Below are 14,603 nucleotides of genomic sequence, written 5' to 3' on the forward strand. Positions count from 1 at the left end.
AGAAAGGAAGGAAGGAAGGAAGAAAGGAAGGAAGGAAGGAAGGAAGGAAGGGAGGAAGGAAGGGAGGAAGGAAAGAGAAAGGAAGGGAAAGGAAAGATAAGATAAGAAAAGGAAAGCCAACTGTAAGACGGACTGATCCCAAATGCCAATCTCAGATTTCAGGTTGAATCTGGGGACATCATAGCACAGGAACAGTAGCATCAGGCTCTCACGTGGGATGCTGCAGACAATGGGCTGATCCATAACTTCAGTCTACTTTAGACCCTTGGATGGATGGGCTAAGAGCCCAGTGAGCTGTAATAACCCTGAAAAGCTTTTGGCTCTGGCTGTGAACACATTAGCATGAACTTAAATCTGTTTCTTTGTTAGTAACAAGAGATATTTGCTTGCACTTTCTGCCTAAATGGATTGGATAAAGAACCTAAGACCTCTAACAATGGAATTCGCAACTGGTACAGCTGCTAGTCACAGCTTTGGGCCCCAAATGAACTCTTGGAGGGAGGAGAGGGTGACATTTCCCCTTAGCTGTCCCTCCTTGAAATAGGCAGTCTTTTATGGGATGTTTCTGTCCACATTATGGAATTCATGCTTTATTTCCCTTTCTTGGCTCCTCTCTGCTGTAATCTAAAGCTTGCTATATGTTATCATTTGGAGGGGTCCTTAACGATGTCACCATTTAGAAATGTCACACATCCAGCCCTTTGTTTCTGAGCTAGAGCGTACAGACTGTTTAGAACAGTATGCCAATTATTCTTGCTAAGACTACTCAAAGCCAGGAGGATGAATTTCTCCAACATATCACTTAGCCTAATGTCTAGAATGAAAAGAGACCCTCACTGCACCAGTAAAAGTTGGTATTTACACAACAGACAAATAATCAGAGGACCTCTGTATTGAAATCGAGGTTCCTATAAACAGTAATTGAATAACATGCAACTTAATTTTGTGTTTGTTGTTTTTATGTACACTTAGACGAATTACATGTGACACTGATTCATATTTATACTGATTGCAAGTCAATAAATGAATTTCACTCTGGCTAAAATGAGGCTGAATATTTAACAGATGGGCATTCTAATAACATTATGGGACAACAATTTAATTGGATTACTTTTTTGTTTCCCCTGAGAGCCAGAATCTCACTATGTAGCGCTGGCTGGCCAGGAACTGACGGCGTAGAGCAGGCTGTCCTCAAATTCACAAAGATCAGCCTGTAAAGGCCCGTGCCTCCACCCATGGCTAGTTGGATTACCTTTTAAGTATCAGTAGAGATGAGTGTGTAGCTCAGTGGTAGAGTACCCAGATACAACGCTCCAGGGTTCCCCAGCGTCAAAGTGAATCAGAGAAACATATAATGGCATTCTCAGCAGCAGGAATGGCAACATTGTATACATTTGTTTCATTAGTCAATCAACAAGTACTTTTAGCATGAATCGAAAAAGAGAAAAATTAGCCTGAAACTTTATAGTAAATTAAACATCATTTAAATAGTTTCAAATAAGTCATCTTGACAGGCCTATATTAAACCAAGAATATTGTACAACTCAGGAAACTACCCAGATGGGAGGCCTTGAAAGGTTAGTGAGTGTGGCATTTGCAGTAACTGAGAAAGGGTGTATGAACGCCTTAATAAGGGCAGTCCATAATCCCACAAAGACAAGATCAGGAAAGTCTAAGGACCGGGCATTTATAATCTCACCACCAGGTCAGGAAAGATGCCTAAGGAGAAACAGAAACCCGTGTTCTTTCTTTTTCCTCTTCGTTTTTGTTTTTGTTTGTTTATTTGGTTGGTTCTTTGGTTTTATGAGACAGGGTTTCTCTGTGTAATAGTCCTGGCTGTCCTGGACTCACTCTGTAGACGAACTCACAGACATCCGACTGCCTCTGTTTCCAGAGTACTGGGATTAAAGGTGTGTGCTACTATGCCTGGCCACCTCGTTTTCTTTTTCTTTTTCTTTTCTTTTTTTTTTTCCCCCCAGGTGTGTGTTTTTGGAGACAGGGTTTCTCTGTATAGTCTGGCTGTCACTCTGTAGACCAAGCTAGCCTCGAACCCAGAAATCTACCTGCCTCTGCTTCCCAAGTGCTGGCATTAAAGGAGTGAGCCACCACTGCCCAACCACCTCATTTTCTTAATAGCACCTTTATGATCTTTTCTAAGACATTTGGAAAGGAACATGAAGTTATGATGATTTTACTATCCTAGTAATATAATATTTTAGTAAAATGAAAAATAATCTAAAAGAGAAAAGCCACTTGTTTTTAAGGGCATGCTCTCCCCTTAGACTGAGATATGCAAAAGCTGCCCTAAGTCGTGAGTTCTAGGCGCCAAACCTTTGCTCGCTCGTCAATTTTCCTCCTTATAAATACTGTCAGTCCTTACCTCTAGTCTAGCCCCAGTGCCTTCCCTGAGATGGAGAGTGTCGCTGAACCCTCCCTCTCAAATGCACTCTGTCGAATTTTATAAGTGAGATAGCCATTAGCCAAAGCTTGTGGGGACTTGAAAAAATTAGTAACTTTCTCCAATTTTTTCATATTAATATTAATTTTGTTTTATTTTGAAACAGACTCTCACTTTGTAACCCTGGCTGGCCTGAGATTTACCGGGAAGACCAAGCTGGCTTCAGACCCACAGTTGAGTAGACTGCCCTTGCCTCCCAAATACTGGGATCGAAGGTGAGTGTGCACCACCATACCAAACCCAGCTAACAATAATTTTTTTAAGAGATTTGAATATCTAAAATGCCCACGAATGAGCTTCTCCCTGAGAAACAGGTAGTGGGGTCAAAGGATGACTCCTCACCCTCACACATAGGGTATTGATGTGCTCAAGTGTGGGCAACATGTTATCAGGCCCCCACATTCAGAGAGACTATCTTGGCATGGGACCAAAAAGAGGGGTGGTGTTCTATCTAGCCTGAGGAGGCAGGGGGAGCTGGCTTAGAGAGACCTCCTCCAGAAACAATCTTCATATTGGGCTCCCCTAAGTGAAGAGGGTCACGAGGACCAGCCCTTTCCAGAACAAGTCTACCTTCACTCCACAGCTTGGAAGCAGGAATATATATATATATATATATATATATATATATATATATATATATATATATATATATATATCTTCCTTTTATTCTCAATTTCTTTCATAAGGCTTATACCTGTAGCACACAGGATGGAGAGGATGAATCCTATCCATGTTTCTGCATTAGCTTATGCAATTCAGGGGGATAAAATGGGAAGAGAGGACTCCATGTTCGCAGCTCGATGGGTGGGGCAAGCTCCTGCCTGTTGTTTGGTGTTCCGTGACTTAAACCATGGATGGCAGAAAGCCTTAGAGAAGAACAGACCACATCTAAACAGACCTTTGCTTCCATTCCAACACCCTAAAAGTTTCTTTAACGCTCAAATACTTCTGGAATCAGTCTTTGCCCCCAAAGCCTCAGAGACTATTGCTTATAACAGGTTATCTCATTATTTTTCTAAAGGTCGGGGGGAGGCACCATTGCTTAAGAACAGGGCATAATTATGTGTGTGTTGCCTTTCAAGTCAATATCACATACCTGGACCTAAAACTCTATAAAGAGTTCCCAGGGAAGAGGGTCTCAGGCCAGAGAAAACAAACAAACCTGTTCTCCTAAATCTCCCTCCTATTGCCTTCCAAGCACACATATTATTTCCAGCCTCTGAAAGATATGGAGTGTAATATATCGGGAGGAACAGTAAGATGGCATTCCATCTCTGTTCTTGTGCTCCAAAAAGGCCACACCTAAGATGCTGGAGAGCTGAGGCTCACGCCTGAGGCGCAAGTGCAGCTCCACACTCCTGTCATCCATAAAACAGGAAACAAAACAACAGTGCTTAGAAATCTTCACTTCTCCCTCTGCTGCACCTTAGTTGGGCTTTGGAAGCAGAAAAAAATAATTCGCTTGCTGGGAAACAGAGTGAGAACTCCATCATTTTTCCACCGCTGTCTGTGTTCTGCCAGCTGACGGTACCTACTGCAAAATTTAACCATTAAAAGGGGGTGGGGGAAAACAATCTCCTAGCAACCCCACTGTTCAGCAAAACTAATCAAGTGTCCACACTACGGCTTCAGCCTGCTTCTCTTCTTATCACCTACTCCCCCAGAGCAGGGAAGGGTGGCAACCACTACATGGTCCTTTGGCACAAACACAACCTGAATCTTAAGAAGCAGTGATGTTGACTGAGGGAGTTCCCACCCTCTCTGCGCCCCTCGCTTGCCACGGAGAAAACAAGTCCACACAGGGTTAAGAGAATCTGAAATCAATTCACTTTAATCGGGTCTAAAAGAAAAATCTGCCCTGCAATTACAAAAGAAAAAGAAAAAGGAAAACCCCCGAAACTGCACATCAGAAAAACACATCACATGAAGAACGAACCAAAATCGGGGCTGGGGACCATCTTAAACATCGGGCGCTGCCTTTGACCTCCCGGGATGGCACGTGAAGCCATGCTGCCCAGCCCAGATCCCGAGAGCGATTTACAAAGGGTTTCAACATCCCCCCTTCCACAGCAACACTTCCTCCCCGCTTCCCAAACGCTCTGAACAAAGACCTTCTTGAAGCACTTACTGGAGCAGCAGCTTCTCTCAGCGATTGCCTGTGACCACGCAGCAGGAGGGGCCCGGAGAAGGGCGAGTCGGAGTCCCCAGCTTCCCTGCCTGCTGATGTGTATGAGACAGCAGCCCAGGAACCGACTTTCCCATCACAGCCTCAGACTGTAATCCATGTGCTTCCCGCGGGCCAGTCCCAGCTGCCTACAGAGCACCACATGATCTGCTCTGACATCAGATCAGCCCCGAGACAGCCCATCCCATCCGCCAGCCCCTTCCACGCTTGTGAGTTGCATCACTCTGAGCCCTGGGTTGCATTGGAGCAGGTGGTGTGCAGAGTCAGGAACTGTTGTTTTCTTACAAGATATTTTTGGGTGGTCTGGTTCCTTCTGTTTCTAACAGACCGGGTAAAGCAGCCTACACTTGCATTTGGATTTGTTCAGAATCTGTATGTAGCAGAAGCACGGCGGTGACTGGAGACCCACTCCTGGTTCAGAGAAGAAGGGCAATGAGTCAAGATGCCAATGCTGTGGGAGTGACCTCCTCTGCAAAAGCCACCGCCACTGCCCAAACCACATTGCAACACATCATCCATCTCGTGTGTGCGTGTGTGTGTGTGTGTGTGTGTGTGTGTGTGTGTGTGTGTGTGTATGCGTACTTTAAGCAAGTCATTGAAGGCCTCCAGGACATAACCATTAGACTTGGTGCAGTATGAAGTTCTCATCACGGGAGAGCTCACCTATAGTCCAACCAAAATACACTTTCAGATCCATACAGCAAATGGGCAGGGGGAAACGGAGAAAGCCTATTTGCGCTGAACGCATTCAGCCACCAACCATTTATTTAATCACCCATAAATCACCTGACAACAAAGAAGCCTATCAGAATGGGGGGGGGCATGCATATTTCTGTTTCCACTCCTGTGATAAGAAAAGAAAATAATGGAGCTTTTAAGGCTCCTCCTCTCCCACGCCCCCACACTGAGGTCACAGTGTGGCTGCCACACCCACATTTTATATGGGTGCTAGGGTTCAGAACTCAGCCATTCATCCTTGTGCAGCAAGGGCCTCCCACTGAGCCTCCTCAGTCCCTCCTTATCTTGGTTCCTTTGAGACAAGGTTTTACCATGTAGCCCTGACAGGTCCCCAACTCACAGCAACCTCCATGCCTCAATCTTCTTATTCCTGGGGTTACAAATAAGAGCCACCACAGATGGCTTTGAATTGGAAGGCTGTTAGGAAAACTGTGTTTTATTCTAATTTCATTCTAATTTCAAACTATTTGTAATGAATACCAAATTTAAGATAAGAAAATTCAAAGTCACTAAGGGTTTTTTGTTGGTGGTGGTGGTGGTGGTTTGTTTGTTTGTTTGTTTGTTTGCAAGACGGGGGTCTCTCTGGGTAGCCTTGGCTGTCTTGGAACTCACTCTGTATATGAGGCTGGCCTCGAACTCACAGAGATCCACCTGCTTCTACCTCCCAAGTGTGTCACTATCGCCAGGCCATCATTAAGGTTTTCATGAAGCAAAATCATAACCCAAACAGACAGTAGTAATCAAAAACGGAAGTGCAGCAGATACTTGGAAAGTTGCTTTCCTTAAAGACCATTTGAGGAATCGGGGCAAAGTCCTAACATCGCAGCTTCCATTTTATCTCTTTGCCTCCTCTCATTTAGCAAAAATTAACTCATCATCCTAAAAGCCATCCTTGTTCTTCAGAACACCTTGCTGGACCAGCGCCGCAGTGATGTGGGGGACCACACCCTGACCAGAACTGCTTAAGTAAGTATAAGTCTCAGTCTTTAAAAACCTAATCAGCATCCTAAAGTTGGAGTTCCTGGACTTTATGTCTTCCTCTCCCTTCCCCAATGTGGCCAAATCAATCAAATCTCCCTTTGTCTGCTTTTCACCACTATTCCATTGTTTCTCTTTGTAGCTGAAATACTGAGATGGGTGGCCAAGCCTCACCTGTCATGGTTGCTGGAGGCCAGGAAAAATCCTAGCAGAGGAAATTACCCTCTTTATTTTAACTTCCTATGCATTAGGGTCCCTAACAAAGTTCAGGCATATCTGTGGAAGCAGTTAAAAAGCATTTGGTCACCATGCACCCTGGTATCATTTTTAGTGACTTAAACCCCACACCCTCAGAGACACTACACAGTTTTTGATGCTTTGTGCATAACATCAAAGAAATGGAACCAGACTAGATGTTCATCGGAAATGAGTGGATAATGGAAATGTAAGAAGTATATGCCCAATGAAATGTTACTCAGATTCAGAAATTCAAAAAAACAAATTCAGTGTGTCCTCTCTCATATGCAGATCTTAGTCTGTAATGTGTGTGTGTGTGTGTGTGTGTGTGTGTGTGTGTGTGTGTGTGTGTGTTTAGGAGTGCAGGTGGGAAAGAGTAAGGAAAGGAGACCAAGAGAGAGTAAAAATGGGTGATGGAGATGAGAAGTAAGCAAAAAGACTCATGGAAACAGGGGAAAAGACTGGGTGGTAAGGACCAAAGGGCAGCGGAGTCTGAGTGAGATGAGGCAAGAGGAGAGAGACTCCATAAAATACTTTGATCGAAAATAGCATAATGATATCTAATGCCCCATATGCTAATTTAAATTTTTTTTAAAATACCTTTAAATGATAAAGGAGTCGTGTGGCCATTGTGGTAGAGTAGAAAGTACAGACAGCTGCAGTCCAGATCCCACCTCCAGCACAAGTCCTGCCATTTCCCAGGTGATGAAGTGAAGGGAGCATCCTGCTCCTTGTCAAGCCCCTTTCTCACACCCCTGAATTCATGCTAAGGGTCTGACTGGAAGGAGAGGGACAACCACATGCAGCTGCAGGCTGAGAGCTAGCAACCAAGGAATCGCACGATTGAGGCTGGAAACCTCTCATCTCCGGGGAAGCAGAGAGGAGCTGGAGCCTGCCTTACTCATAGATGACCCATGGTTCAGTCAGTCGCACTATCTAATGAATCTCCTGGAAACCCTAAGTAGATGGGCCTGGTGGCTCTTACCCATAATCCCAGCCATGGAAGGCTGAAGCAGAAGGATTGCCGCAATTTGAAGCCACCACAGGCCAAATAGTAAACTCAAAAGAGGCCTGGGCTCCAGAGACCCTTTCTCAAAAAATAAAACAACAACAACAACAACAAATAACTGGAAACTGCATGGTCGGGGGCTTCTGAGCTGGCAAAAAAATTCAAATTCCACAGAGTTCACAAGGATGGAAGCCCTTCACTAAAGACCCTTACTAACCCCAAATTACATATTATTCATCAAGGTTTTTATTTGTGACGTTACTAACAATGTGTGTGTGTGTGTGTGTGTGTGTGTGTGTGTGTGTGTGTGTGTACATTGGTATCTTGCCCATTAGCTTTCTACTTGCTTTTGCTTTTTACATTTATTTATTTGTGTGTGGTGTGGTATGTGTGTGCACCAGAATACTTCCCACAGCATGTGTCTGGAGGTCCAAGAGCAACCTTCAGGAGCTGGCTCTCTCCTTCAGTCGCCGTAATGTGGGCTCCAGGATCAAACTCAGGTTGTCGGGCTTGGGGCAGGCACCTCCCCGACTGAGCCACCTCCCAGAGCCAGCTCTGCTCTGCTTCATATTTTGAGACAGAGTCTATCCCAAAACGTGCCAGGTCAGCTAAACTCACTGAACAGCAAGACCCAAAGATCCCCCCCCCCCAGATTCGGGGTTACAGGTATGTCCCCAAACTTAGCTTTCATGTGGGCCCCGTGGATTTGAACTCGGGGCCTCATTGTTTACAGGCAAGCACTTGACCAACTGAGCCAGTGCCCCAGTTCCCTCAATACTCTTTATAACAAGCCATTGATGGGGACTAAAGTATTTCCTTGGGTTCTGAAAGCTGCTGCGACAAATTAACAAATGAAGGGAACTCCAGTTTACAGCCAAACTGCACAGAAGTAGGGGCAGTCTAGAGACCTATTATGCTTGTAACTGGCATATGGAATTGAGGACGACTTTGAAGGGCTGAGCCCTTAACCTCTGGTGCCTGCATTAACTGGGCGTAGTTAGTGTTAGAGCTGAATTAAAATTTCAGACACCCAGTGGGAACCTGCAGAGACATGGAGGAGTTCCTGGTATGAAAAACCCGGAGGTGCTGAGTGGACAGAAATCAATCACAGCTGTAGGAGGTTCACACAGTCTCTTCTTTATGCGGCTAATCTCTAATAGCAATCAGATGGAAATTAGGTGTCCCAAGGAACCTTACAGTGAATCCACAGTCAAAGGCATGCTGTTATCCTCTTAGGAGAAAATATTACATGTTTGGTACCATCCAAATCAATGACTTAAGTATTACATATATATAATATGTATAACATATTATATACATATAACATTATATATAATATATAAGTATCACGTATATAATATATACTATGTATATATAAACAAGTTTATATACTTACATTTATATATATGATAAGCAATCAACTACTATGCTGATAATTACATTTAAATTTTTATTTCCATCGTATAAATTATGTGAATAAGTGTTATTTAAACATGTATATCATAACTTTGACTGGCTATATCATACCACACTTCACTCTTTTGTGGTTCTGAGGACTAAAGGGGCCTCATGTGTGCTAGACAAAAACTCCATCACTGGGCTGGACAGATGGCTCAGTGGTTAAGAGCACTGACTACTCTTCCAGAGGTCCCAAGTTCAATTCCCAGCAACCACACAATAGCTCACAACCATCTGTAATGGGATTCAACGCCCTCTTCTGGTGTGCCTGAAGACAGCTACAGTGTACTCATATAAATAAACCTAAAAAAAAAAAAACCTCCATCACTGAGCTACATGTAGATCAGTTGTCCATTTTGCTTGATTTTTTTTTTATCCATTTTTACTTTATGTATATGGGTGTTTTGTCTGCACATGTGCCTGTGCACGAGATGCATCCAGTGTCTGTGGAGATCGGAAGAGCACATCAGACGACCTGGAAGTGGAGTTACAGACAGCTCTTGGGTTGTGTGGGTGTTGGGGCACAAACCTGGATCCTCCATAAGCGCAGCCAGTGCTCTACCTCGCCGAGCTGTAAGCACAGCCAGTGCTCTACCTGCAGAGCTGTAAGCACAGCCAGTGCTCTACCTCGCCGAGCTGTAAGCGCAGCCAGTGCTCTACCTCACTGAGCGGCCTCTCTGGCTCCGCCCACTCACTTCACAGGCAAAGAACAGCGACAGAGTAATGAGAACCAGGCGGCTGCATGTTTGTGATTGTTCTGTAGAAAGACTAATTACTGAGCTACTATTTAAAAACATTTAAACTACATACTTACACATGAGCAGTGTCTTTGGTTTCAATTTCTTGAGCTCTTGATAACATTTATCTCATAAATTTAGTTAATTTGGGACACTGAAAAGAACATCCTTTTTAGGTGTCACCCTGATTGAGTGATCTTTTGACACACTTTGTTATCAGATGAGCTAAGTCACAAGGGAAATTTAGTTCCACATATAGAATGCTCACCCAAAACACAATTGGGGTGCATGATGTGAAATTCACAAAGAATTAATAAAAAGTGTCATTTTTTAAAAAATGTAGTTTGCAAATGTTTTACATTCAAAAGCCTAACTATTATTGCTACTCAAAAGCCCTAGTTCGTGCTGTGACCACTGTCACCTGGCCCCTGGTGACTGCTTTCCCTTGCTGTCCATACAGCAACAAAATGCTCAGAGCCCACTCTTGCCTGAGACCCTGCTAAGGTTTCCTTTCTCGTTTAAGTCCTTGCTGCAGTTCTTAAACTGTGTCAATAATCCTGTGCAGTTGTTTCCCAGGGAGCTTCCTTCTCCAGAAAGCAATGTGCTTAACTTTATTCTCTTTACTGAGTTACTTGGGGGTGGTGGGTGAGGGTGGGGGAGATGTAAATGTATGTGGGTGCCAGAAATGGCCAGAAGAGGGCGCTGGATCTCCTGAGGCTGGAGTTACAGGAGCTGGTAAGCTGGCTTGGGTGCTGGAAACCCAACTCCTGTCTTCTACAATAGCAGCAATCTCTCTTAGCTGCTGAGCCAGCCCCTGATACTTGATTTTATTATAATTAACTAATTAAAATACAGTTAATTTGGGATAGATTATCAGAAATTTGAGTTATAGAATCAAAAAAAAAAAAAAAATTAGGTATGGTCTTGTGAGCAGAATTCTCTTTTGCCTAAAAGAAAATTGTTTGTCCTAGTCAGTGTTCTATTGGCTGTGAACAGACACCAGGGGAATTTTTACAAGAGAAATCGTTTTTTATTGAGGGCTGGCTTACGGTTTCAAAGGTTTCGTCCATTATCATCATGGTGGGAAGCATGGTGGCACACAGGCAGACATGGTGCTGAATCCATTTCTACAACTGGACCCTCCGGCAGCAGGAAGAAAACTGGGCCTTTTGAAACCTCAAAGCCCACCCCCCAGTGACACACTTCCTCCAACAAAGCCACAACTCCTAGTTCTTCTCAAGTAGGGCCACTCCCTGATGACCAGACATTCAAACTATGAATAGGAATACGCCATTCTTATTCAAGACACCACATTGCTTTAGATCTCTTCCTTTTCCTTCATCAAAACTACATCACAGACTTCTCTAAGACAAGTTCTAATCACATGCATTTAGTACTTAGGGGAATATGCACTCCTAACAGACAACAGAAAGCAGAGTTCACCTTCCAACATGAACCCCTGCCTCAGACTGTGGCATTAGGAACATAGAACTGTGGGGCTTTTCAAAACACTTCACTCCAGAACTCCTTTGTTAGTTTTGTGTTTGTGCTCTGTGCCAGCCAGAGCTAGAGCCTTAAACTTGTGCCCCCTAACTAACTTCATCCGATCCCAGAAAAAGAAACATCATAGGGTAGCTCTTGCTCTAGTGGGTGTGAGAGAGGGGATCCACCCATCTTGTCATCATTCCCATCATCAGGAGGCACTGGTACCTGTGTGTGTGCGATCCATTCACTGCATCCTGTCAGCGCTGGGGCATGTTTCTTTGCTTTCAAAGAAAATCTTCTAACTTAGTAATGGAAAGATAGTTCCATTTTCTTATCATTGTGAAGGTAAACATGGATCAATTCTTCTTATTGATTGGTGTCTTAGTTAGGGGTTTTACTGCTGGGAACAGACACCATGACCAAGGCAACTCTTATAAGAACAACATTTAATTGGGGTTGGCTTACAGGTTCAGAGGTTCAGTCCATTATCATCAAGGCAGAAGCATGGCATCCAGGCAGGCATGGTGGAGAAGGAGCTGAGAGTTCTATATCTTTATCTGAAGGCTGCTAGCAGAATACTGGCTTCCAGGCAGCTAAGATGAGTGTCTTAAAGCCCATACCCACAGTGACACACCTACTCCAACAAGGCCACACCTCCTAATAGTGACACTCCTTGGGTCAAGCACATACAAACCATCACGACTGATATGCCATTCTATGACAATTGTTAATGTTTTTATTTTTATTGGATTTTTAACACATTTCTTGTCTAGTCTGTTGAGTCTGTCAATCTTTCCTTTTAGGAAAGATGTTGAAATACTTTATTATTATCAGTTGTAATCTTTACAATGTAAGTTCTTCCACTAAAAACAATCATGGAGGTTTTAAACTCAAAATACCACTCTTTACTAAAAATAACTAGGACTCTAAAGGAAAAGGCTGGCTTCAGATCCAAGGCACAATCGCTCTAAGACAATCTTAGCTGATGTTTTCTGCCAAAAGCAAGGAAATCATCCAGAGCACTGAGGTGAGGTCAAAGGTCAAAGCAACCTTATGAAGGTCCCCAAAGCCAGCTTTATCACAGCATCTGATGCGGGTCCTGTGAACTCCTTTAATAGGCCACACGAAACAAATTAAAATAGCATTTTTTTTTCTCTGCCAGTTCTATAGTCAGAGCATGGCTCAGAGAATAAGCTGATTTCAACTCAGCATCAATCAGGTATGTAAAAACAGGTGTATGTGTATGCATGCACATACACATATACCTACGTATGCATGGAACTATGTGTGTGTGTGTACCTATACAGAAGGCAACATCAGATGTCTTTCTCAGTCTCTCCTCTTTATTTTTTGAGATCTCACTGAACTACAGTTTCCTAATCCAGCTACCTAGCCAGCCCCAAGGAGCCTCCGGTCTCAGCCTCCTCAGCCCCCACCTGGCCAGATGGCACTGCTGGACTGACATTTTCCTGTTCTGCTGGAACTCTAACTTGGGCCACCAAGCTTTCACTGCTAGCACCTTACCAACTGTACCATCTCTGTAGCCATAGCAAAGGCCGGAAGAGCTAGGGGAAGATAGAGAGCCATTTCTCTATAGCTCTGTGTCCATAGACGCCTCCACAAGGGCTTTGGTGCTTGGGTTTCACAAAAAGCCTGCTCCCAAGAGGGCATCTGTAAGAGGGATGGGAAAGTGTCAGCATGCCAGCATAGAAACATATGGGGCATACATATTGATGCAGCCTGCTTTGCCAAATGCAATCTGTCACAGCAGCACAAAGAAATTATAATGGGTTGACTTGCTTAAGTACAGAAGAGTTTAATGATGTTCAATATGGAGAGGACAAAACCCATATAGCCCACTAGCTGAAGTGACTATCATAACAACTCTTTACTCAAAAATTAGTAAATAAAGAGAGGTAGTTAGTCATTTTGTCTCCAGAGAACTCTATTTCAGAGTAGTAAAAAACTCCACATAATAAGGGGAATACTAGCAGGGAAGCCTAACCAATGAAAGCAAAACACCTGGAAAAACCAAGGAAAACAATCATCACTGTACAACTTGTGAGGTGATTAGTACAAATAAGAGTCAGCAATAGTAGGCTGGTGGAGATGATGGCTCAGTGGTTAAGAGCCCTGACTGCTCTTCCAGAGGTCCTGAGTTCAATTCCCGGCAACCACATGGTGGCTCGTAACCATTCGTAATGAGATCTGATGCCCCCTTCTGGTGTGTCTGAAGACAGCTATGGTGTACTCACATACATAAAATAAACAAATAGATCTTTGAAAAAAACAGCAATAGTAATAAAAGAATAGAACATAAGGTAGGTTAGTAAGGTATAGGTATAGATCTTCTGCTAAGTTATTGGCAGAGAAAACTGCCTTGAATAAAGAAGTCATGACTTTATGATAGACAGCTATCACCATTTCAAAGCTGACCTCAGTATTATAAACGCATCACAACTCATATTGTACGCCTCCTTATATGCTATAACATGATAGTTACAACACTATTTACAAATCCCTTTGGGGAAGGGGAATGGTATGTGCATATACATATTCATGTATATGCACATCTGTGGGGAATACATCTGTGCATGTTTGCACATGCATACCATGATCAAATGAGCCAGAAGAGAGCATTGGATTCACTGGAGCTGGGGTTACAGGTGGTTGTGAGCCACCATGTGGATGCTGTAACCAAACCCAGGTGTTCTTCAAGAACAGTCAGCGCTCTCAATGACTGAGCTATCCCTTCAGCCCCTCATGTGACATTCTTTTAAAAAATTATTTATTTATTTATTTATTTATTTATTATATGTAAATACACTGTAGCTGTCTTCAGACATACTAGAAGAGGGCATCAGNTCTCATTACAGATGGCTGTGAGCCACCATGTGGTTGCTGAGATTTGAACTTAGGACCTTTGGAAGAGCAGTCAGTGCTCTTAACCACTGAGCCATCTCTCCAGCCCCTCCTGTGACATTCTTAAGGAGAATATTTTGACCTGATTTAGTCATAATTTTGGATCAAAATTTCTATCCTACAGGAGAGATGATGTGACGTTAATTAAATTTAAATGACAGTCAAAAGAAGCGATCATAAATCTAGAAGGTGAAAGTCTACCACAAAAGTGGCCCAGTCTCTTCAACAAAAATTAGAATAGACAAAAAGAGGGAGGGGAAAAAGAGAAAGTGGGATGGAGGGAGAGATGAAGAGTGAGAAGGAGGGAGAGAGAAAGGGATAGGGATGGAGAATGGGAGGGAGGGAGAGAGGGAGGGATTGAGAAAGGGAGGGAGGGAGAGAGGGAGGAAGGGAGAG

At 43.5% G+C, this 14,603-nt stretch overlaps 1 protein-coding gene across 12 annotated transcripts in view; it reads right to left on the reverse strand.

The window, feature by feature from the left end:
• The window catches only part of Ank2 (ankyrin 2), a 569,474-nt gene that overhangs the window by 473,666 nt on the left and 81,205 nt on the right, over positions 1–14,603 (reverse strand). The window contains exon 1 of one of the 12 annotated variants that reach the window (XM_021195386.1): positions 4,587–4,800. The exons of the other annotated variants lie outside the window; for them this stretch is intronic. The gene's annotated coding sequence lies outside the window, so the exon portion shown is untranslated. Of the gene's footprint in view, positions 1–4,586; positions 4,801–14,603 lie in introns of those variants that run through there. 12 annotated transcript variants of the gene reach the window in all.

This window comes from Mus pahari, chromosome 4, assembly GCF_900095145.1.
Source record: "Mus pahari chromosome 4, PAHARI_EIJ_v1.1, whole genome shotgun sequence".
Classification (NCBI taxonomy): domain Eukaryota; kingdom Metazoa; phylum Chordata; class Mammalia; order Rodentia; family Muridae; genus Mus; species Mus pahari.